The following is a 22,853-nucleotide window of genomic DNA, read 5'->3' on the forward strand; positions in this document are numbered from 1 at the left end:
TTTTCTGCACTGAAAGGGTAACTGTTTGCTAGGTCTAGAGCAGTGGCGGCCCATCCATTAGGGGCGTGCCTGGGCCTGGCTGCCTCTATCCACGCCACCCCTTATCTGAATAATTGATAAATTCATGCATAGCATGAATCTATCCACAGCCGCCACGGCCTCCCCCTATTTATGCTTCCGACCCCTTTCAGGATGCTGGGCACCAGAATTGCAGCGGTGGGGTGTTTTTTAAGCACCTGATTAGAGCCATAGGCTCTAATATGCTTCAAAATGGTGTGGGCTCAGAGCACAGAGCATTGCCCCATAAGCCCACCCAGGTGTTACAACAGCGAATGAATATTCGCTCTTGTAAAACTGATCCTTAATCCAGCCAATCAGAAGCAGCTCTGAGACCCATTTTTTGATTGGCCAAAAAGGCTCCCGATTGGGCACCAAGGAGGCGGGAGGAAGCCGCTGATGCCCATGGAGAGCAGAGGAAGGGAAAGCTGTTGCCGCTGCCACAAAGCAAGGGAAGTCGCCGGTGAAGCACTGCATAGATGGGGTAGACCGACCGATGGCGGGTTGGAACTGTCCCCCCCCCCCCCCATAAAAAAAAATTACCACCAGCCGCGACTGGTCTAGAGGTATAGGAATAGGCTGTAATACTTACAGTACTTTATTTCTCAATGACATGCTTTCTTCATCTCTCTGACGCTTCAAGTGTTATTAAACCCAGGACCCTGCATTCACTATATCTGGTCTCCCAACACAGAACATGAAATGCAATACTTTTAGTAAATATAAATTGCTAAATACCTTTTCTCATCAGCAGTATATAGCAGTCTTGTGACGTCTATCAGTGTCTGGCCAAGCACTAGTTAAAGCTTGTAGGGGGAGTTTTCATTCTCCTCTGACTGTCCTATGAGGCTGCACGACTCCTGACCCTCTGTCTGGACAGTGCTGATTGGCCCTATACTGATCACATGCACCCTCCCCCCCAAAAATATAAACTCCCTAGCAATACACACCAAACTGAGCATGTGCAGAGTGCCTCCTAGGGCTCTGTGCTATCAGCAAATAGATTGGGGACAGTAAGAGAAGGGGAGAATCAGAGAAGACAGGATCAAACAGCCTTTTTACACAATGCGGAGGATTACCCCCTTTCTGTTGTGGGTTTAGTAACACTTTAAAAAGCAGTGACTTGTATAGCGCTACCTATGCAAACTGAATTGCCTCAGGGCGCTTTATTGCCACCAGAGTCCGTCTGTATTAAACCTTTGTTTTTGTTTTTTATTAAAATAACAAACATGCCTATACTTAACTGCTCTGTGCAATGCTTTTGCACAGAGCAGCCCCAATCCTCCTCTTCTGGTGTCCCCCGCTGCCACTCCAGGCCCCTCCTTTTTAATGGGCGCCCCCATGGAAAGCCCTACTCCCACTTCTGCATCCATTGACCCAGACAGCGGGACTCTGTCCGCCTTCTGCTTCCCCTGCTATCAATCAGTCCAATGAGGAAGGAGACAGCGGCAGGAGCTGCTGCGCTCATGCACAACGCAGGATCGGATTGAGTTCAGGTAAGAAAAAGTGGGGTCTGGAGGGGGAATGCATTAGAGGGGAAAAACATTAAGGCTTTAGAACCACATTAACCCTTGCAGTGAAGAGAGAAAGAAATACCACAATTCAGCTTTATGCATGATAAATTTGCTTTATTATGTACATTTGACAAAAATATTAACATTTTATTAATTTTATAATTTAATTTATGTGCCAATGCAGGCAAAGCACAGACATCAAAAGGTAAATTAATTGTTTCATTTGATGCCAAAGTTATATATTGAAATGTGTATGTAATGCATGTTGATTATCCTAAACACTTTATGTGAAGCAAACTATAGAAAATGGCACATATATTCCCTATGCAGTCGTAGAACCCTATACCTAGGGCGGCACAATGGTGTAGTGTTTAGCACTCTCGCCTAGCAGTAACAAGCGTCGCTGGTTCAAATCCCAACCACGACACTACCTGCCTGGAGTTTGCATATTCTCCCTGTGCCTTTGTGGGTTTATTCCGGTTTCCTCCCACACTCCAAAGACATGCAGGTAGGTTGATTGGCTTCTGTCCGGAATTGGCCCTAGTGTATGGATGGGGACCTTGGATTGTGGGCTCCTTGAGGGAGGGGACCAATGTGAGTGTGCAGTGTGCAGTGTACAAGGATAGGGACAATTGTAGACACTCACTTGGGATGGACTGGTGTCTTTATTCAACCTTGCTAACTATGTAACTATACCTGCCAACATTAGAAAACCTGATCATAATACAGTGATATTACAATCAGTATACTTCATGTTCTACATAAAATGACTGTAAGATATAATCTTAATACAATTATTTTGCACTCAATCAAGCCAGAGCCAGCAATGTTCTCAGTCTATAAGCCACATCTTCCCAGAAAATATAAACCAAAGAACTAGTTAAAATGCAAGTCACCTTCACCTTTTTAAGTATTCACTTTGTGAAGTGAATATTCTATGCTTCTTTAGAAAATGAATCCAGAGACATTGGCAGACTTTTTTATAACTTGTATGTTTTCTTGTTTAAAGCAGTCCATAGATGATTCATTGCTGGTTGAATGAAAAAAAATAACCTTGATTATCTCATCCACACACACACGTTGTGGATAAGGGAATCACTCCTGCTGAAGTATTGTATTCAGAATAGAATGGCTATACCCAGCAGCGCCAATTGTGCAGTCATTTTCCAACAGGCTGGTTGTACAGAAGTTGATCAGTAGATCGACCTCTGTACAACCAGCATGTCCATACATGGAATTTGGCCAGTCCCTGCTGAACCGGCCGAATTTCGATCCTGGAATGGAGCTTAATTTTATACCTAGGTACACATATTAAATTAAAAAGGCATATCCGTTTAACTCTATTTTTCCATTTTTACAGGACAATTTCATAATCGTCGGGGTTAAACAATCCACATTTTGAAATTTGAACTATTTCTGTAGGTATTAGAAGAATGTGCTTTTTGAATTGGACAGTGTTGCTTGCATTTTAAACAGAACAGATCTCTTTACAAAATGTCTATGATATGCGCCTTACCATAAAAACTATTGCCTGGCTCAAAACATTAAGATTTGCTTTTGCAATGCCCTTGCTGGTGGAAATAAATGCTAAATGATGATACAAATATCAGTGTCTTTCTTTGATGATACTTAAACTGGCTTTTTAAAGGTCTTGTGCTGTGAAAAATACACAATACGTATAAGTAATAGTAATTTTTATGCTACCTGACTGACCACTTAACCTACCAAAGGGTCTGGCTAAGCTATTTGACCACATGTGACCCCTTTAAACATTAAAATATTATGAAACTTTCATTTAAAAACATAAAAAAAATTATATATACATATACACACACATACAGTCTCTCACAAAAGTGAGTACACCCCTCACATTTTTGTAAATATTTTTATTATATCTTTTCATGTGACAACACTGAATAAATTACATTGTGATATAGATAGATGTCTTGCGAGCTACCAATGAAGAGTGTCTAAAGAATGTTTTAAACGTAAGAGAACCAATCCACAGCTGCTAAGCATATTCACACTCCCATAATCTGTGTATAAAATATTAAAAATAAACAAATGCAGCTCTATGTGATATATCACTCACTCAGGTGAAAAAAATATATATATAATTGGCGTGGGCAATGCGCGAATCAATGTTGGAACAACTTGAATTCCAAAACAAAGAATATAAATAGTAAAAAATATATATATTACACAATTGCACAGTGAAAGAAATATAAAAAAATGCAAGTAAAGATCAAAATATCAAAAATTTTAAATTTCAGCAAGTCCACAGTGAGAAAAAATATATATATATATATATATATTCTGAACTTATTTTCAGCAAGTCCACAGTGAAAAAATAAATAAATAAATAAATATATATATATATATATATATATATATATATATATATATATATATATATATACCCCTCACATTTTTGTAAATATTTTATTATTTCTTTTCATGTGACAACACTGAAGAAATTACACTTTGCTACAATGTAAAGTAGTGAGTGTACAGCTTGTATAACAGTGTAAATTTGCTGTCCCCTCAAAATAACTCAACACACAGCCATTAACGTCTAAACCGCTGGCAACAAAAGTGAGTACACTCCCAATGCCGCATACACACGATCAAACAATCCGGTGGAAAAGTCCGACGGACTCGAGTCCGCCAGACAATCTCCCCGTGTGTAGGATCCGGCAGACTTTTTTTACCCAAAAGTCCGGCGGACTAAGAAAGTAGTTTTGCACCAAAATATGTCCGCCGGACTTGCAGTCCGGAGGACAATATGGCGGTGTGTATGCTAGTCCACCGTACTTTTGAAATGAACGGACTTTTCCCGCTCTGAAAAAAGTCTGCTCATTTTGAACGCGGATCCAGGTAGCCGGGACTAGTGAAGGAAGCCACGCTGGCCCCGTCGCCTGGTATGGAGTTAAAGGGGAAGCCCTACGCCTAAAAAACGGCATGGGGGTCCCCCCTAGGTCCATATTAGACCCTTATCTGAGAACGCTACCCGGCCGGTCAGGAAAGGGGGTAGGGACAAGTGAGCGCCCCCCCCCCCTGAGCCGTACCAGGCCGCGTGCCCTCAACATGGGGGGGTGCTTTGGGGAAGGGGGGCTGCATGGCCCCACCACCCCAAAGCACCTTGTCCCCATGTTGATGAGGACAAGGGCCTCTTCCTGACAACCGGGGGTCTTCCGTCTTGGGGGGTCTTCTCGCCGGACTCCTCCGCTATCTTCTGCTAGCTCTTTTACTAGCGGAGGAGTCCGGCTTTCTTCTTCATCACCGCCCGGGGGTCTTCTTCCCCCTCTTCGGTTCTTCTTGCCGGGCCTCCGCGCCTTCTTCTAGCTCTTTTACAAGCCGTGACCTGGTCTTCTGTCGCCGCTCTCGTCGCTGTCTTCGCCGCCTTCTGTTCTTCTCTTCTTCTCTTCTTGAGGTGTTGACTGGTTGCTGTCTCCGGTCACAATGACAGGGACGCGACGTGCGGCGACTTATATAAGGACATCGCTGGGTGATGTCCCACCCATTATGATGTCACAGTCCCAAAGGATGCTGGGACTGTGACAGTAATTCTGAAACAATTAATTATTATATTGCATTGGATAAGTTCATATATATACATATATCATATAAACAGCACTAGCAGCGAGAGTATAAATATGTAAAATAGGACCGTAATTGGTGAATACATGAATGTCAAAATTGGTGGTCTACTGCAGATCAGGATCGATATGTCTATTACAGACACAGGTCAGCAGCACTTATTCCCGACGCATTTCGTGTAGAGACACTCTTCAGGGGCAGATGCTCAAATATGTCTACAGAGTGTAAAGAAATTATATCATTAGTCTAGTTCTAATTAGTAATATGAAGGAAAGGCGAATTAGATCGTCCTAAATACTCACAAGGGGTCCAATGCGGTTAAATGCTGTGACCATGCAATCAAGGTCCAAAGTCTTCCTTGGGAACTGAGGTAATTACAGCCGTGTGCAGCAGGGCACATACAACAAAACCTACCGATGACCCAGGACACAAATTGCTGGTGCATGGGTAAAAAAAAACATGGTGACCCGTGATAGCAACCTAGGGTGATCTGAAAAAAGTGTACATGGGACTGTATGTGAATAAATATGGATGAATATATACATTAAATTAATGTATATTAAATCAATATGTGAACTAAGTGATCATAGCTAAAGTGACATAAAAAGGGTGAAAAAATGATGGATGGTGGGGCTAAAAAAAAGAGTGAAAAAAGCAATAACAAACGGGAGAAAACAGGGGTGATGTGACAAGTGTATGTAGATCTAGTGAATACCTCACATGTTGGGACAAAGCTTGAAAACGAAGTAGAGTGCTGAACTGCAATGTTAATTAAAACAGAGAGATAGGGTGCGCTATGGAATCTGTTATACAGAGAGTATGTAGTGTAATATAGGTAAGAGCAGCCTCTATTGTGTTTCCATCCAGATGGATGGAACAGTAAAATAGGTGAAAGAAGGAGAATAGATGTGGCGCTATACCTTATTAAACTCACTAAAAAATATAAAATATAAAATAATATAATATAAAATAAAATTGTACAAATTTTCCAGCTTGCTGGCTAATATTTTTTAAAACCAGCGAGAAACCTTGATGGACTGAATAGTAAAATCAATAGTAAAATCAATAAATGATAAAAGTGCTGGGGGTTAATCCTTATTAAATAGTGAATGCAAAGTGAATATAAATTTTCCGGCGTGCTAGTTAGTGAATGCAATAAAACTGTACGGTCCACTCAAATTAGGTAAAGATGAATAGATAAATATTTAGATAAATAATTAGTAAAACTATCATGAATCAATCAATACTCAATAGTGAAAACTACTAAAGGTGCTTGTGACTGTGATTGTAGCACAACCAAATGAATGGACACAAGGGGAACAATCAAAATTATATAGACGTGAATACTGGTGGGATGGTGGGTGTGAACACACTGTGTCAAATCTCAGAACATGCCAAAAATGTCACAATATAAAAATGGAAAAATAGAAAATTAAATAAAGATAAAAAATTGAATAAAGATAAAAAATAAAAAATTTAAAAATTAAGTCCAGAAAGTAAAAAGTAAAAAAATCTTGCGGTGACAAGTCAAATGTGAAAGTCCAATTGAATAAAGTTTAAAATTAATATTTAAACATAAAACGAATATTTGATGGTGAAAAAGGTAAGTGAAGAAAGTGACTTCGATATTCGTTCGCAGTGAACGTTTGCAGTGAACGTTTATGGATTTTGCTCTCACCAGAGATATGGCCCCGTCCGGGGTGGATCAGCCTCCACAGTATAAGCCACTGTGTCGCTTCTTGGGCTGTCTCTGCTATGCTGCTGGGGAGATCCCTCGTTCTTCCGTGGGGATGTTGTACCTCGTTTACATGTGATAGAAAAGAGGACTGCCCATGGTGTAGTATGTTTGAAACTCAGTTTATTTGAAACAACCTTAAAAATACTCACATTTAGTACGAAAAAAACACGTATTGTATTAAAAGCGTTCGGAACATCCACTCGGCTGACACGCCGTTTGTGCTGAAGGTGTACGTATCTGGCCACGCCCTACGCGTTTCGTCATTCAGACGTCATCTGGACTGCAATGTTGTCTGGAATACGTGACAGCAAATTTGTGTCAAAGACACATACACATACACGCTGGCTTTTACCAGCGTCATGCTAGCGTGGCGTGGGCTAAGAGGGACTTCGTTACCCTACCATTATGATAATAGAGGTAGCACTCCTTTCCAGCAGGGATATACTCCTAATATGGGTCCCTGGATAAGAGGTCATCAATGAAACAACCACCATATGAGAGGCAACCCCCAATTATAGTTCCCTATTACAGGGCGCATTATCAGGGGGGCAGTATCAACAAGGATACCCAACTAGGACCCCTCAGCGGGGTGGCCCGCCTCCCTATAGGGGCCCCCTGCAAGGTGACTATTAGTCCTATAGGGGACCACCACCTCACAGAGGTCCCCCGCAGGGTTAATATTCGTATTATTCTTCAAAAAAACAAAGGCTGAGGCCGTATAGACCCCCACAGGATAATTATGAAGTGGCTACTCATAATAGGTATCAACTACCTTGTGAAGATGACCAGGACACCGTGTATGATAATTATTATTTTTTTAGAGAAGGGTTGGGTGCAACCCACTCACGGAGGAAGAGGTGTAGAAAAAGAGGAAGGAGAGCAGGCAGAAGGATACAACAAAAAGAAGGCGGGGAAATTAGGTGAGGGGATCTACAATCTGAGTGGAACAAGTCTTACAAGGGAAGAACTCATTATTCTTGATAAGGGGATTAAGTATGCCCCAAAAAAAGGCTCAAATAAGTTTGAAACGTATATAGGGATTCGGAAACTTATTAGGAAATTAAATGTTAAAAAGTACTATGCCCAAAATCCCATTGAGAGAGCAGCATTGGAGGGTAGCCACACAGGGCTAAGGAATAAATCAGTTTTTAACCCTCAGATTTTGAATAATAAATATGTTGACATTAATAAACAAGGAGAAAAAAAGAAATTATTTTGGACTTTAAATGAGGTAATAGTTCAAATCCCCTCCTCCATCCCGGGTAGGGATGAGCTTCGTGTTCGAGTCGAACGTACGTTCGACTCGAACATTGGCTGTTCGTCCGTTCGGCGAAATCCAAACATTTTGGTCCGTTCGCGTCAAATTCGCGTGGCGCTCACGGCCCACAATGCACTGCGATGGCGCAGTGCATTGCTGGCTCATGATTGGCCAAGCATGCACTGTGACCCAGCATGCTTGGCCAATCGCAGCGCCAGCAGCGAGGAGAGCCATGATTGGCCACAGGCAGGATGCCTGTGGCCAATCATAGCTCAGGCTGTGTAGTGCACGCCCCACACTATATATAAGGCCTCCATCGCGGCGGCCTCGTGTAGTGTGTTGGCGTCTGAAGCAGTGGGTGTTCTGCGTACCTTCAACACAGTACACACCGATCGTTTTCGGCCGATTTTCTATCTTGCTGTTGTGTAGTGGTTATTGTTTGCGTGCCCTGACCGCAGTATACACCGCTATATTCACCTCACCTATATAGCTAGTGATCTATCTTTAATAATAGAGCTTGCAGTCAGTAGTGTTAGGAGATAGTGCGTGCTGTCTGCGTGCTCTGTACCCAGTACATACCGCTATATCCACCTACATAGCTGTTCTCTATTTGAGCCCACTTGCCATCTGCAGGAGTTATTGGAAGTTGTGTGTGCCTCCAGCACAGCACAGTATACATCTGTATATACCCCTTTATCTCTGGTGTTCTATAATAAAGGCATCTGCAGGAGTTAGTGGGTGTTGTGTGCCTCCAGCACAATATAAACTACCCAACTGCTGTTTTACCCAACTCCCTTCAGGCCATTACCATGTCTGGAAGGCCAGCAAGGAGAGGCAGACAGGCGCGAGCCGATAAAAGAGGGCAAGCAGGCTCTGTGTCTAGAGACAACAGTGCTGGTCGTGGACGCGGTGCATTGTCATCAGCACGTGGCCATGGGACATGCTTGTCCTTCTTTTCGGCAGCTGGACATGTTGAACCGCAACATGCCAACGACTTGGTAGAGTGGATGACCAAGTCTCTTCATCCTCCTCATCCTCTCTCACCCAGTCTCAGGGTAGTAGCAAAGCAGCTGCCAACGCATCGTCTTCCCTCCTCTCAATGTCATCATCAGTGACTCCTTCCCTAGACCCACCACGTCCTCCTGAGGAGTCTCCTGAACTCTTTGAGCACAGTGTTGGGTACATGCTCCAGGAGGATGCCCAATGTTTTGTGGGCTCTGATGATGACACTCAGCTAGAGGAAGGCAGTAGCGTGAGCGCAGAGAGAGGGGATGCTCAAGAAGGACAGCAATCTGGCAGTCATGTTCCACAAGCTGCAGCATACTGCCAGGTTTGCTACAGCGATGAAGAGGGAGGGGATGATGAGGGCACTGACTCCACGTGGGTGCCTGGAAGGAGGGAGGAGGAGGAGGAGGAGGAGGCACATGTCCAACGAGGCAGGATGCCCTCCGGGGGCCAGCTTAGGGGCAGCACACCGACTGAATCACACCGCAGAGCTCCGCCTGTGCATTGCGCTGCCTCTGCGCGTTATTCTAAAAGTTCTTTGGTGTGGGCCTTTTTTGAGACGAGTGCATCAGATCGCACCGCTGCTATTTGCAACATATGTCTCAAGCGTATCTCACGTGGCCAAAACATCAGCCGCTTGGGCACCACATGCTTGACCAGACATATGTTGACCTGCCATGCAGCTCGTTGGCAAGCGTACCTCAAAGACCCACACCAAAGAACAAAGCGGACCTCTCCTTGCTCCTCATCAGCTGGCATCTCCAACCCCACTAGACCTTCAGTCCTCTCTGAAACCTGCTCTGAGAGGAATGAAGGTGTAGAATTAGGTGTGTCACAGCCAAGTGCTTCCGGGAACTCTGCTAGCGGTACACCCACGTCCGATTATAGCAGGCAAATGTCCCTGCCCCAGCTGCTGGACCGGCGGAAGAAGTTCACTCCCAGCCATCCACATGCCCAGCGGTTGAATGCTAGCTTGGCTAAATTGCTAGCACTTCAACTGCTGCCTTTTCAGTTGGTAGACTCGGCCCCCTTCCGTGAGTTTGTACAATGTGCGGTTCCTCAGTGGCAGGTCCCCAAACGCCACTTTTTCTCACGGAAGGCGATTCCGGCTCTCTACCGGCATGTGGAAGGCAATGTCCTTGCCTCGCTGGACAGGGCGGTCAGCGGTAAGGTGCATATTACCGCTGACTCATGGTCCAGCAGGCATGGACAGGGACGTTACCTGTCTTTCACGGCCCATTGGGTCACTCTTCTGGCAGCTGGGAAGGATGCAGGACAAGGTGCAGTAGTGTTGGAGGTTGTTCCGCCACCACGCCTCCAAAATGCTACTATTGGATGTGACACACCTCTCTCCTCCACCCCCTCCTCTTCTTCTTCCTCCATGGCCTCTTCCAGTGCTCTGTACTCAGAACCAGCGGTGCTCCGTAGGCGTTCCAGGGGCTACGCAAGTACGCAGGCAAAACGATGCCATGCCGTGCTTGCGCTGGTTTGTTTGGGGGACAGGAGCCACACTGGGGCAGATGTTTTGTCAGCTCTGCAGGGGCAGGCCGAGAGGTGGTTGACGCCACGCCAGCTTAAGCCAGGAATGGTGGTTTGCGACAATGGCACCAATCTCCTCTCCGCCCTCCGACAGGGACAACTGACCCATGTGCCCTGTGTAGCTCACGTCCTTAACCTGGTGGTGCAGCGGTTCTTGGGCAGGTACCTCGGCTTACAGGATGTCCTGAAGCAGGCCAGGAACGTCTGTGTGCATTTCCGCCGATCATTTAATGCATGTGCTCGGCTGGCTGAGCTCCAAAAGGAGTTGAACCTGCCCAAGAACCGCCTTATATGTGACATGCCCACCAGATGGAACTCAACATTGTGCGACTACGGCACCAGGACAGGGTCAGGGAAGCTCGGTTTTTTCTCACCACGCCAGTGGGGCATGATCAGGGATGCATGCACTGTCCTGTCACCGTTTGAGGAGGCCACAAGGATGGTGAGCAGTGACAGTGCATGCATCAGTGACACTGTACCTCTTGTCCACCTCTTGGAGCATACGCTGCGTGGAATAATGGACAGGGCACTTGAGGCAGAACAGAGGCAGGAAGAGGAGGACTTCCTTGCCTCTCAAGGCCCCCTTTATCCAGACAGTGTTCCTGCTGTGCCACCCATCACACAGGAAGAGGATGATGAGGAGGATGATTGTGTCAGCATGGAGGTGGAGGCTGGCACTCAGCATCAGCATCAGCAGCAGCAGTCTTGTAGGGATGATTTACAGTCCCAAGAAACACGTGGACTTGTACGTGGCTGGGAGGAGGTAGCTGCGGATCATGTTGTCCTTAGTGACCCAGAGGACTCCGGACCGAATGCTTCAGCTAACCTACGCTGCATGGCCTCCCTGATCCTGCAAAGCCTGCGGAAGGATCCTCGTATTCTTCGGATCAAGGAGAGGGACCATTACTGGCTGGCCATGCTCCTTGATCCACGGTACAAGGGTAAGGTTGCCGACCTTATCTTGCCATCGCAGAGGGAGCAGAGGATGAGACATCTCCGGGAGGCCTTGCAGAAAGGTCTGTGCAACGCGTTCCCAGAGACTGGGAGGTTACAAACTCCTGGTCCTGGACAACGTGTTGCTGAGGCTTCGTCAGAAGGAGCGGTGGAGAAGGTGGCCGTCTGACTGATGCTTTCAGACAATTTTTTAGTCCGCAGCCCCAAGGTATGATCGGTTCCAGCACCCATCGCCAGCGTCTGATTTACATGGTGCAGGAACACCTTTCCCAATGAAAATCCTCTGGCTTACTGGGTCTTGAGGATGGATCACTGGCCAGAGCTTGCACAGTATGCAATTGAGCTACTGGCCTGACCTGCATCCAGCGTTCTTTCGGAACGCACCTTCAGTGCTGCTGGTGGCTTTGTTACCGATCACAGGGTACGCCTGTCCACCGAATCAGTTGATCGACTGACCTTCATCAAGATGAATCAGTCTTGGATCACCCACAGCTACCAAGCACCTGAAGCTGATGTAACCGAAAAAAATTTTTTTGAAATACCACATCCCTTCAAGACTGCCTATGCTGATGCTGAGTGACTGTCCTGTTATGTTGATTGTCTATCCTCTTCCTCCTCCGCTGATATGTTGGAAGAACATTTCTGGTTCTGGTTGATGCCATCAGCCCAATTTTTCTGCCCCTGTTTAACAGGGGCGTTTAAGTACAATTTTTGATGCAATGCTTTGCAGCAGGGCTAATTCCTGCAATAAAACTAGAGTATATGGCAGAGGTTGCAGTGTGGTGGCACCAGCACCAGTGCCTAAGGCCCAATTTTTCTGCCCCTGTTTAACAGGGGCGTTTAATTACAATTTTTGATGCAATGCTTTGCAGCAGGGCTAATTCCTGCATTAAAACTAGAGTATATGGCAGAGGTTGCAGTGTGGTGGCACCAGCACCAGTGCCTAAGGCCCAATTTTTCTGCCCCTGTTTAACAGGGGCGTTTAAGTACAATTTTTGATGCAATGCTTTGCAGCAGAGCTAATTCCTGCAATAAAACTAGAGTATATGGCAGAAGTTGCAGTGTGGTGGCACCAGCACCAGTGCCTAAGGCCCAATTTTTCTGCCCCTGTTTAACAGGGGGGTTTAAGTACAATTTTTGATGCAATGCTTTGCAGCAGGGCTAATTCCTGCAATAAAACTAGAGTATATGGCAGAGGTTGCAGTGTGGTGGCACCAGCTCCAGTGCCTAAGGCCCAATTTTTCTGCCCCTGTTTAACAGGGGCGTTTAATTACAATTTTTGATGCAATGCTTTGCAGCAGGGCTAATTCCTGCATTAAAACTAGAGTATATGGCCCCACAGGCAGGATGCCTGTGGCCAATCATAGCTCAGGCTGTGTAGTACACGCCCCACACTATATAAGGCCGCCAGCGCGGCGGCCTTGTGTAGTGTGTTGGCATCTGAAGCAGTTAGTGGGTAGTGATGGACGAACTTCCGACGGGACGTTTCTTGAGCGGCCGATAGTTCGCCAACCGGAACGTTCGCGGCGGGCCCCATTGACTTCAATGGGAGGCGAACTTTGCAAACCTACAGGTCAAATTTGCAGCAACAAAATAATTAATAGCTGTGCAAACATAGTCCCACCACATGGCCAATGACATAACACATGTATGAGGTGAATCTGAGATCGACAACTACAAGCATTCTTTTTTTATATGGGAAATTGTTGTGACAATTCAGGACTGTGGAGCGCATGAAGGCAATGGAGGAGAGGGAAGGTCAGGGACCAGGGTAGGCAAAGAAGAGGGTGCAGGAGATTATCACCAGCAGCGTGACATACAGCAATGACACCTGCACCGTGATAGAGTCATCTGACACCAGCACCGTGATAGAGAGCACTGACATCAGCAGTGTTACATACAGCAATGACACCTGCACCGTGATAGAGTGATCTGACAACAGCACCGTGATAGAGAGCACTGACATCAGCAGTGTTACATACAGCAATGACACCTGCACCGTGATAGAGTGATCTGACAACAGCACCGTGATAGAGAGCACTGACATCAGCAGCGTGACGTAAAGCACTAACACCAGCACCGTGATATACAGCACTGACAGCAGCACCGTGATAGAGAGCACTGACATCAGCAGCGTGACATAAAGCACTAACACCAGCACCGTGATATACAGCACTGACAGCAGCACCGTGATAGAGAGTACTGACATCAGCACCGTAATATACAGCACTGACACCTGCACCGTAAGCAGCCCCAGGAGGAAGTCAGCATAGCACAGGGATGGTGGGAGCCCCTCATAATGAGCATAGCACAGGGATGGTGGGAGCCCCTCATAATGAGCATAGCACAGGGATGGTGGGAGCCCCTCATAATGAGCATAGCACAGGGATGGTGGGAGCCCCTCATAATATGCACAGCAGAGGTACAGCCCCAGGAGGAAGTCAGCACAGCACAGGGATGGTGGGAGCCCCTCATAATAAGCAGCCCCAGGAGGAAGTCAGCACAGCACAGGGATGGTGGGAGCCCCTCATAATAAGCATAGCACAGGGATGGTGGGAGCCCCTCGTAATAAGTAGCCCCAGGAGGAAGTCAGCACAGCACAGGGATGGTGGGAGCCCCTCATAATAAGCATAGCACAGGGATGGTGGGAGCCCCTCATAATAAGCAGCCCCAGGAGGAAGTCAGCACAGCACAGGGATGGTGGGAGCCCCTCATAATAAGCAGCCCCAGTAGAAATATGACACCGCTCAACCTCTTCATACAGGAGGGTACGGGCATATAGTACGGTGTGCTTTTTTTGGACAAGGAAGTGAGCCAAATGAAGAAAGAAGGTCTGTGTGCTCGATTAAAAAAATTGTTTATAGACATATACATGGTCTACTGGTCACATGTGTTGAATTCCTCCGAGATCCATGCCTCATTCATTTTTAGAAATGTGAGGTAGTTAACACTGTCGTGAGCTAGGCGAGTACGTTTAACGGACACGATCCCCCCTGCTGCGCTGAACGTCCTTTCGGACAGGACACTGGACGAGGGGCAAGCCAACAGTTCGATTGCAAATTGGGCAAGCTCTGGCCAGAGGTCAAGCCTGCCCACCCAGTAGTCCAGGGGTTCATCACTCCTCAGAGCATCCACATCGGCCGTTAACCCGATGTAGTCGGACACCTGACGGTCTAGGCGTTCCCTGATGCTGGATCCAGATGACACCTGTCGATGGGTCGGCTGAAAGAATGACCTCATATCCAAAGTCACCAACACATCTTCTCTCTGCCTCTTCTTGCAGGCGCTGTTGGATTGGTACCCGCAACTCCTTTTCTGGGAGTGGGAATTGCTCCTCTGCCAGCACACGCAAAAGCAGAATGCAGCATTTCTCGAAGCAAGGCCTGGAAGTGCTGCATTCTGACAGCCCTCTGTGACGGCGGTAGCATTTCCGCTATTTTGTGTTTGTACCGGGGGTCTAAGTACGTTGCCACCCAGTACTGGTCCTTGACCCTTATGCTTTTTATACGGGGGTCCCTATTAAAACACTGGAGCATGAAGGCCCCCATTTGCACTAAACTGGAAGCGGTGTGGTGGCCTGGCTCCTGCTCATCATCCAGGATAATGTCGTCCTCTTCATTCTCCTCTCCCCATCCACGCCCAACAACAGGGGTCCCAGAAAGGTTTAAAGCATGCTCTTCTTTCTCCTCCTCATCCGCCCCGGCACCATCCTCCTCTGACTCCTCTTCAGACTCCTGTTGTTGACTTGTCTCAGATAGAGTAGCCCCCCCCTGGGAATTCATCCAGCATTGCGACTTCCTCATCTTCCCGCTCCTGCTCCTCCACAGCTTGATCAATGACACGACGCAATGCACGCTCCATAAAGAAGGCATAAGGTACCATGTCACTGATGGCGCCATGGCTGCGACTGACCAGTTTGGTGATCTCCTCAAATGGCCGCAGAAATCTGCATGCGTCATGCATGAGCAGCCACTGGCGCGGTGAAAAAAAACCCAGCTCCCCAGAACCTGTTCTGCCGCAGAGTTCATACAGGTAGACATTAACTGCACGTTTCTGCTGGAGCAGCCTATCAAGCATATAGAAGGTTGAGTTCCATCGCGTCGGGCAATTGCAAATAAAACGTCTGACCGGCAGATTGTGTCGCCGCTGAATGTCAGCAAGGCGTGCCATGGCCATGTAAGATCTTCTGAAATGGGCCGAGATTTTCCTTGCCTGCCGCAAGATGTCCTGGACCCCAGGGTATTTGACAACGAATCGCTGCACGACCAAGTTTAAGACGTGTGCCATGCATGGCACGTGCGTGATTTTGCCCTGTTTCAATAAGCAGATTGGCACCGTTGTCACACACCACTTTACTAACTGTCAAATTGAGCGGTGTTAGCCACTGATCTGCCTGTGAACGCAAAGCTGAAAGGAGTGCCGGGCCAGTGTGGCTCTTGGCTTCCAGGCACAACAGACGCAGCACGGCATGGCAACGTCTCACCTGGCATGTCGAATAGGTTCTGGGGAGCTTGGGCGGCGCAGCGGAAGAGACGCTAGCAGCGGAAAAGGAGGAGTCAGCCGAGGAGGAGAGGGAGGAGGATGGAGTAGGAGGAGAAGGAGGAGAAGAAGAGCCAGGCCTACATGCAATCCGTGGCGGTAAAACCAAATCTACACGGGTGCCATGGGTTACATGCTTGACGGCCGTCAGAAGGTTCACCCAGTGGGCAGTAAAAGTGATATACCTTCCCTGCCCGTGTTTGCTAGACCACGTGTCCGTGGTCAAATGTATCTTGGCACCGACACTGTGGGCCAGAGATACATTCACTTGCCGCTGAACATGGCCATATAGCTCTGGGATGCCCTTCTGTGAGAAATACTTCCTTCCTGGGACCTTCCATTGTGGTGTTCCAATGGCCACAAATTTAGTCAGTATACACCGCTATATTCACCTATATAGCTAGCGATATATCTATCTTTTATAATAGAGCTTGCAGTCAGTGTTAGGAGCTTGTGCGTGCTGTCTGCGTGCTCTGGACCCAGTATACACCGCTATATCCACCTATATAGCAAACTATCTTGCTCGTTTTAAATAGAGCTTGCAGTCAGCGGTAGGAGCTTGTGCGTGCTGTCTGCATGCTCTGAACCCAGTATACACCGCTATATCCACCTATATAGCAAACTATCTTGCTCGTTTTAAATAGAGCTTGCAGTCAGCGGTAGGAGCTTGTGTGTGCTGTCTGCGTGCTCTGAACCCAGTATACACCGCTATATCAACCTATATAGCAAACTATCTTGCTCGTTTTAAATAGAGCTTGCAGTCAGCGGTAGGAGCTTGTGCGTGCTGTCTGCGTGCTCTGAACCCAGTATACACTGCTATATCCACCTATATAGCAAACTATCTTGCTCGTTTTAAATAGAGCTTGCAGTCAGCGGTAGGAGCTTGTGCGTGCTGTCTGCTTGCTCTGAACCCAGTATACACCGTTATATCCACCTATATAGCAAACTATCTTGCTCGTTTTAAATAGAGCTTGCAGTCAGCGGTAGGAGCTTGTGCGCGCTGTCTGCGTGCTCTGAACCCAGTATACACCGCTATATCCACCTATATAGCAAACTATCTTGCTCGTTTTAAATAGAGCTTGCAGTCAGCGGTAGGAGCTTGTGCGTGCTGTCTGCATGCTCTGAACCCAGTATACACCGCTATATCCACCTATATAGCAAACTATCTTGCTAGTTTTAAATAGAGCTTGCAGTCAGCGGTAGGAGCTTGTGCGTGCTGTCTGCGTGCTCTGAACCCAGTATACACCGCTATATCCACCTACATAGCTCTTCTCTATTTCAGCCATCTGCCATCTGCAGGAGTTAGTAGAAGTTGTGTGTGCCTCCAGCACAATATACACTACCCAATTGCTGTTTTTCCCAACTCCCTTCAGGCCATTACCATGTCTGGAAGGCCAGCAAGGAGAGGCAGACAGGCGCGAGCCGATAAAAGAGGGCAAGCAGGCTCTGTGTCTAGAGACAACAGTGCTGGTCGTGGACGCGGTGCATCGTCATCATCAGCACGTGGCCATCGGACACGCTTGTCCTTCTTTTCGGCAGCTGGACATGTTGAGCCGCAACATGCCAATGACTTGGTAGAGTGGATGACCAAGCCCTCTTCATCCTCCTCATCCTCTCTCACCCAGTCTCAGGGTACTAGCAAAGCAGCTGCCAACGCATCGTCTTCCCTCCTCTCAATGTCATCATCGGTGACTCCTTCCCTAGACCCACCACGTCCTCCACTCTTTGAGCAGAGTGTTGGGTACATGCTCCAGGAGGATGCCCAGTGTTTTGTAGGCTCTGATGATGATACTCAGCTAGAGGAAGGCAGTAGCGTGAATGCAGAGAGAGGGGATGCTCAAGAAGGACAGCAATCTGGCAGTCATGTTCCACAAGCTGCAGCATACTGCCAGGTTTGCTCCAGCGATGAAGAGGGAGGGGATGATGAGGGCACTGACTCCACGTGGGTGCCTGGTAGGAGAGAGGAGGAGGCACATGTCCAACGAGGCAGGATGCCCTCCGGGGGCCAGCTTAGGGGCAGCACAATGACTGAATCACACCGCAGAGCTCCGCCTGTGCAGGGCGCTGCCTCTGCGTGTTATTTTAAAAGTTCTTTGGTGTGGGCCTTTTTTGAGACGAGTGCATCAGATCGCACCGCTGCTATTTGCAACATATGTCTCAAGTGTATCTCGTGTGGCCAAAACATCAGCCGCTTGGGCACCACATGCTTGACCAGACATATGTTGACCTGCCATGCAGCTCGTTGGCAAGCGTACCTCAAAGACCCACACCAAAGAACAAAGCGGACCTCTCCTTGCTCCTCATCAGCTGGGATCTCCAACCCCACTAGACCTTCAGTCCTCTCTGAAACCTGCTCTGAGAGGAATGAAGGTGTAGAATTAGGTGTGTCACAGCCAAGTTCCTCCGGGCACTCTGCTAGCAGTACACCCACGTCCGATTATGGCACGTCCGAAATGTCCCTGCCCCAGCTGCTGGAACGGTCGAAAGAAGTTCACTCCCAGCCATCCACATGCCCAGCGGTTGAATGCTAGCTTGGCTAAATTGCTAGCACTTCAACTGCTGCCTTTTCAGTTGGTAGACTCGGCCCCCTTCCATGAGTTTGTACAATGTGCGGTTCCTCTGTGGCAGGTCCCCAAATGCCACTTTTTTTCACGGAAGGCGATTCGGGCTCTCTACCGGCATGTGGAAGGCAATGTCCTTGCCTCGCTGGACAGGGCGGTCAGCGGTAAGGTGCATATTACCGCTGACTCATGGTCCAGCAGGCATGGAGAGGGATGTTACCTGTCTTTCACGGCCCATTGGGTCACTCTTCTGGCAGCTGGGAAGGATGCAGGACAAGGTGCAGTAGTGATGGAGGTTGTTCCGCCACCACGCCTCCAAAATGCTACTATTGGTTGTGACACACCTCTCTCCTCCACCCCCTCCTCTTCTTCTTCCTCCATGGCCTCTTCCAGTGCTCTGTCCTCAGAACCAGCGGTGCTCCGTAGGTGTTCCAGGGGCTACGCAAGTACGCAGGCAAAATGATGCCATGCCATGCTTGTGCTGGTTTGTTTGGGGGACAGGAGCCACACTGGGGCAGGTACCCCGGCTTACAGGATGTCCTGAAGCAGGCCAGGAAAGTCTGTGTGCATTTCCGCCGATCATTTAATGCCTGTGCTCGGCTGGCTGAGCTCCAAAAGGGTGTTGAACCTACCCAAGAACCGCCTTATATGTGACATGCCCACCAGGTGGAACTCAACGTTGGCCATGCTGCAGCGGCTGCACACGCAGCAGAGGGCCATCAATGAGTACCTGTGCGACTACGGCACCAGGACAGGGTCAGGGGAGCTCGGTTTTTTCTCACCACGCCAGTGGGGCATGATCAGGGATGCATGCACTGTCCTGTCACCGTTTGAGGAGGCCACAAGGATGGTGAGCAGTGACAGTGCATGCATCAGTGACACTGTACCTCTTGTCCACCTCTTGGAGCATACGCTGCATGGAATAATGGACAGGGCACTTGAGGCAGAACAGAGGCAGGAAGAGGAAGACTTCCTTGCCTCTCAAGGCCCCCTTTATCCAGACAGTGTTCCTGCTGTGCCACCCATCACACAGGAAGAGGATGAGGAGGAGGAGGAGGATGATTGTGTCAGCATGGAGGTGGAGGCTGGCACTCAGCATCAGCAGCAGCAACAGTCTTGTAGGAAAGATTTACAGTCCCAAGAAACCCGTGGACTTGTACGTGGCTGGGAGGAGGTAGGTGCGGATCATGTTGTCCTTAGTGACCCAGAGGACTCCGGACCGAATGCCTCAGCTAACCTACGCTGCATGGCCTCCCTGATCCTGCAAAGCCTGCGGAAGGATCCTCGTATTCTTCGGATCAAGGAGAGGGACCATTACTGGCTGGCCACTCTCCTTGATCCACGGTACAAGGGTAAGGTTGTCGACCTTATCTTGCCATTGCAGAGGGAGCAGAGGATGAGACATCTCCAGGAGGCCTTGCAGAAAGGTCTGTGCAACGCGTTCCCAGAGACTGGGAGATTACAAACTCCTGATCCTGGACAACGTGTTGCTGAGGCATCGGTCAGAAGGAGCGGTGGAGAAGGTGGCTGTCTGACCGATGCTTTCAGACAATTTTTTAGTCCGCAGCCCCAAGATATGATCGGTTCCAGCAACCATCGCCAGCGTCTGATTTACATGGTGCAGGAATACCTAGGGGCAAGGTCAGACTTGGACACCTTTCCCACCGAAAATCCTCTGGCTTACTGGGTCTTGAGGATGGATCACTGGCCAGAGCTTGCACAGTATGCAATTGAGCTACTGGCCTGTCCTGCATCCAGCATTCTTTCGGAACGCACCTTCAGTGCTGCTGGTGGCTTTGTTACCGATCACAGGGTGCGCCTGTCCACCGAATCAGTTGGTCGACTGACCTTCATCAAGATGAATCAGTCTTGGATCACCCACATATTTTGAAATATCATATCCCTTCAAGACTGCCTATGCTGATGCTGAGTGACTGTCCTGTTATGTTGATTGTCTATCCTCTTCCTCCTCCGTTGATATGTTGGAAGAACATTTCTGGTTCTGGGTGATGCCATCAGCCCAATTTTTCTGCCCCTGTTTAACAGGGGCATTTAATTACAATTTTGTAATGCTTTGCAGCAGGGCTAATTCCTGCACTAAAACTAGAGTATATGGGAGAGGTTGCAGTGTCGTGGCACCAGCACCAGTGCCTAAGGCCCCTAATTTTTCTGCCCTTGTTTAACAGGGGCGTTTAATTACAATTCTTGATATAATATTTCACAGGAGGGACCGTTCCTGTGCCCACCCAGAGTAACTGTGAGGACTTATAGTGTTGTGGCACCAGCACCACAACCACCAAAGATCAATTTTTCTACCACTGTTCAACAATGGCATGTAATTACAATTCTTGATATAATCGTTCACAGCAGGGCGCTCCAGCGCCCACCAAGAGTCACTTTGAGGGCTTACAATGTTGTGGCAAAACCAACACCTTGTTCCGCCATTTCTGCAGAGCATATAGGGCAGGCCCCTACTTTCAAACATCCAACTTACAAACATCTCCTACTTGCAAATGGAAGGAGACAACAGCAAGTGAGATGAAAAAAGATGGACGACAAAACAAATTATACAGGGGTGATAACCCTTCCCTATGTTTTCCAAAAAGCATAAAAATAGTTTTTTTGACTGGAGCTACACTTTAAAAATTTACCAGTTGAAAATTACAAACAGATTCAACTTAACACAACAAACCTACACAGTCCCTGTCTTGTTTGCACCGCCTGTATACTGCTGTTCTGAGTATATAGGGCCTGGGGGCCACACGCATTTCCTTTTTTTAATATGGGTACGGGGTTCCCCTTAATATGCGTACAAGACCCAAAGGGGCTGGTAATGGGCAGGGAGGGCTACCCATGCCATTTTTCTCAATGATTTTCAACCATATTGCAGGATAGTGATGGCCGAACGGTTCGCCTGGCGGTCGTTTCGCGGCAAATTTCGTCTGTTCGCGATTCGCTCGATCGGTGGACTATTGCCACCGTTCGCCCGGCGGACTTCCGTGTTTTCTGTGAAAAAGAACTTTGACCTATGATGACACATCCATCATGGGGTACAGGACAGCCAATTGAGACATTACAGCACATGGACACTTGGACATTCCCCCTAACTTATAAATACACCCAATCCGGTGGCCATTTTACATTCTTTCTTCTGTCACTATAGGGAGAGGTTGCTGTGTGGAGCAGGGAGAGATTTCAGTGACCCAAAGCGCTAGCTATTTGGTACACAAAAGTTCTTTTCAGGACTGGTATAGGTGTTAGGTGTATATAGGTTTGCTGTGCTACTGATTGTTGCAGCAGCCTGATGTCTTTTGTCAGTTTAGAGAAAGGGACAGGACGGTGTGTGCTGCAGGGAGAGTCAGTTTAATCATTAGCTGTTACTATCAGGTCAACAAAAGTGCTATTCCAGTAACCAGTTATTGTTCCAGCAGCCTCTGTTTTGTCAGTTTACATAGGGACAGGCAGGAAGTAGTGTGTGAGGCAGTGAGGGTCAGTTTAATCAGTAGCTGTTACTATCAGGTCCACAAAAGTGCTATTCCAGTAACCAGTTATTGTTCCAGCAGCCTCTGTTTTGTCAGTTTATATAGGGATAGGCAGGAAGCAGTGCGTGAGGCAGTGAGGGTCAGTTTAATCAGTAGCTGTTACTATATTAGGTCCACAAAGGTTCTTTTCAGGACTGGTATCAGTGGTATGGTAATAGGTTTGTACACGTATAATATTCTTTCTTCCAAATATAGAAAGAATATTATACTTGACTCCTGCCCTTCTGCTGCAGTCTGCTAATCAGTCACAACCTACTTGTTCCACAAAGGTCCTTATAAGGACTGGTAAGGTCTAGGGTGCTACAGTACATAGGGTTGAGTGAGGTACAGTCTGCTATTCTATAAGGACTGGTATAGGTCCACAATACATAGGGTTGAGGTGCACTACTGCTGACCGCTGCCCTATACTGCAGCAGTCCTTCATCAGTATAGGGACTGACGTACAGTCTGCTAATCAGTCACACACAACCTACTTGTTCCACAAAGGTCCTTATAAGGACTGGTAACTTGGTCTGTCTATTGTGCTACAGTACGTAGGGTTGAGTG

This window comes from Lithobates pipiens, unplaced genomic scaffold, assembly GCF_037356315.1.
Source record: "Lithobates pipiens isolate NorthernLeopardFrog02 unplaced genomic scaffold, aLitPip1_a1.2 Scaffold_23, whole genome shotgun sequence".
NCBI lineage: Eukaryota > Metazoa > Chordata > Amphibia > Anura > Ranidae > Lithobates > Lithobates pipiens.